The following is a 3,237-nucleotide window of genomic DNA, read 5'->3' as shown; positions in this document are numbered from 1 at the left end:
AAAGGACACAATAAAAGAGAGTTGGTTGCTCACCTGCAGTTAGGGGAATTTTATGTCTTAGCAAATCTACTTCCAGGAGGCAACAAAGGTAGAAAGAGCAGGTGGGTAGGAGAATACACATTGAAGAACCTGCATGATGGGGAAGGAAGCGTGCCAGAAAGTGGGGGTTTGAGAAAGAGCCAAACCACCAGGGAAAGAGAAGAATTGAAAAGCAGCAGGGGGGAAAATAGTGAATAAGGAAGGGACAGGAAAAGTCTGGAGAGAAAAGAAGGAACAATTTGAGGAGAATGAAGGCTAAAATTGGAAGAAGAAGGGACCTGTGCTAGGGTCCATACATTGACAGCTATAGGGGAGCCGAAGGGATGGTGAATGATGGATTGCATGGGGCAGAGAAGAGAGTGGGGAGTGAATAGTGTGGCACAAATGATCCAAGGGACCCTATATCCTGAAGAAGGAAAGACTCATTTGAATGCTGATATTTGGTTTTTATTGCACAGTGTGGGGAAAGGAATTTACTGCTTGATAATAAGAATGAACCATCTCATCTTGAATAAAAGACAATGATTGTTCTGTGGAAAATGGCATTTCTTTTTTTCAGGCGTTGTTTATCAGGCAATTAGGTAACATCAAGCACAATCATTTCCTCTGCCTCTTTTTTTTTTTGTTAACCGCTGTAGGACTTTTTCTTACAACATCAGTCTGAGTGTCTTTGCAAAAATGTGACTGGCCATCAGGATTGTGCATTGAGCACCAAATGCATGCCTAGTGCTGTACCCCGTACAACGTGAACATAGTCTCTGGCCCCCAAATTCTATATATCGGTAAAGTCGGTCATTACCTTAAGCAGGTATTTTCTGAAGGGCCTCGTGGAGGAAAGCCCTCCAGTCCTAGTGACAATATTGGTTTTGAAATGGTGATTTCTAACATCATGAGCAAGGAACAATGAGGCTTTGACTTGGGCTAGATTTGCACAGTGGCCCTTTTTGAGCTGCTCCACTGATTTGGACCCAGGATTTATAAGGCTAAGTGTTATTTCTTTCTAAGCGGGGCACTTTTTGTTTCAGGCTACTATTGTGAATCCATTATGTTGCTCGGCATATAGTGACTCCATTGGCTTTTCTGTTTGGGAACTGAAAAATAGGAGAAAGAAGACATTTATTGCTAGGGCCTTTCTGGTTTCCATTAGTGTGTGACTCAAAAAAAAAATTAAACAAGAATAAAGACTTCCCAGAAATTGCTGTTTACAACAAGATACACAAACAGGTTGGGAAAGGACCCCTTGACAGGGTGAATGTTGGGCATGGATCTGAATTTTCATTCTGTTCCTACTGTTTGTTTGCTGTTTGCCTATTTTCTCTATTAACTTTCCATAAACCCATCTATTGGTGAACCAGGTTAGAGTTTTCTATATTACATCTGCTATGTTTGACCTCTTTTTGAAGCCAAAGGAAGGTCATGAAGGCTTTATTTCCAATTTATTGCTATCATTTGTGTGAATGCACAGGAGTTCCTGCATGCCCTGCATTCTTTGGGGGTCCTCTTCCATTTATTGTGCTGCTTTTTAAAAGGAATCTGTGCTTTGAGTCTCTGTTAATATGAACAGCCATGAGACTGATTGTCCAACTTCAACCAGCTTGCTGCCCATTTGCTTTGCTTGCTGCATAATAATGTTCTGGGGAGCAGTGGTAATAACTACCATCAGGCAAGTCCCTTGATCCAAAGACAACAAAAGACCCAGTTAAAGTCAATGTGCATGCCAACCATGTTACCCCAGACCCAGTGGAAAGAACAGTTGAGCCCCAATGTGTAGGAGAGCCCTGAAAGCAATGGTGGGATGTCCAAAGCATACGGCAAGTCACAGCAAAGGGCAGCCATGCGACTGGAGGTGTTTCCTTGGTTGCAAACCCACAGGCCCTGAGACCTCCTCACTTCTGAGGCTGAAACAACATCCCACAACATGAGCCGAGCGTCCAGCTGGGACCCGGTGGGAACACGAACACGGATACCACCCAAATGCTGGCTCCAAAGAGGATGGAGCGAGACTGTTCTCAGATGACAGCACAAGGAGCAATGGGCTCAGGTTGCAGCGAGGGAAGTTGAGGTTGGATATTAGGAAAGAACTTTCTCACTAGGAGGGTGGTGAGGCACTGAAACAGGCCACCCAGAGAGGTGGTGGAGTCGCCATCCTTGGAGGATTTTAAGGCTCGGCTCAACAAAGCTTTGGCTGGAGTGATACAGTTGGGGCTGGTCCTGCCTGGAGCAGGGGGTTGGACTAGATGTGACCTCCTGTGGTCCCTTCCCACCTTCATTTTCTCTGATTTTATGCAGCCTTCATCTATTTGCTAGAACCTTTGAAATTTTTTTTTCTGTATTCAGAGCACAGGATACACCCAGGTCTCCAGTTCCTCACTTCATCGTGCTCCCCCTGCTTTGGCAGCAACATGAGAGTATGGCTCAGCAAGAGCCAACTAGCAAAACCTTCTCCCTTCCATGCTCCCAAGCATGTGGCAAAGCAAAAGAGGCTCAGCAGGAACCTTTTAACCCACTAATGCCAGGTGCCTTCTCCAGAGCAAGTATCCGTAAAGCACCTGAGCCCAAATGAAGAATCCAAACCAGCTCGCATACTCTTCTCCGCTCTCCCAAAGACTTTCATAGTCCCCCGGGAGACAGACAGTGCTTCTCAGACACAGGGGCCCTTAGAAGCAGCAGACTGGGAGATTCTGAGCAACGAAGCTGCCCCTTTGCTTGGTGTCTTCCCCATGAGTTCCTGTTAAATGGCTATGTTCTTGCGATTAAAGAATTTTTTTTTTGCAAAAATCTTGTTAGTCTAATAAAAGAGAGCATCTCTACCTTGAGTCCTGATCACCTTTTAGACCAATTCAGCTACAACCTGAATACCTGACTCAGGTTCTTACATGGCTTTTCCAGTTCACCCAGAATCCTTTTATGCAGCCATAGGCCTTTTAACTGCTGTGGGTCTCTCTCAAAAATGTGAGTATTTGCTGTTGCGCACTCATTTCTTTTTTCTCCATAGAGAGGGTGCCACGCCTTCCCATGCTAAGCCATGTCTGTTAATCTCTTCCCCTACCCATCTGTTCCTCTGCAGCCCTGAGCTTTGCCCTCCCTCCTCTGCTGTTTGCAATGCTGTTCTTGTATAAAAAGGAGGGCTAAGCCTGGCGGGAAGCTTATGAAGAGCTATTGGGAAAGGAAGTGCTGCTCCTGTTTTATTCTCAGTTC

The sequence above is a fragment of the Crocodylus porosus genome, unplaced genomic scaffold (assembly GCF_001723895.1).
Source record: "Crocodylus porosus isolate Cpor-Errol unplaced genomic scaffold, CroPor_comp1, whole genome shotgun sequence".
Classification (NCBI taxonomy): Eukaryota; Metazoa; Chordata; order Crocodylia; family Crocodylidae; genus Crocodylus; species Crocodylus porosus.
This window is presented reverse-complemented; position numbering follows the sequence as displayed.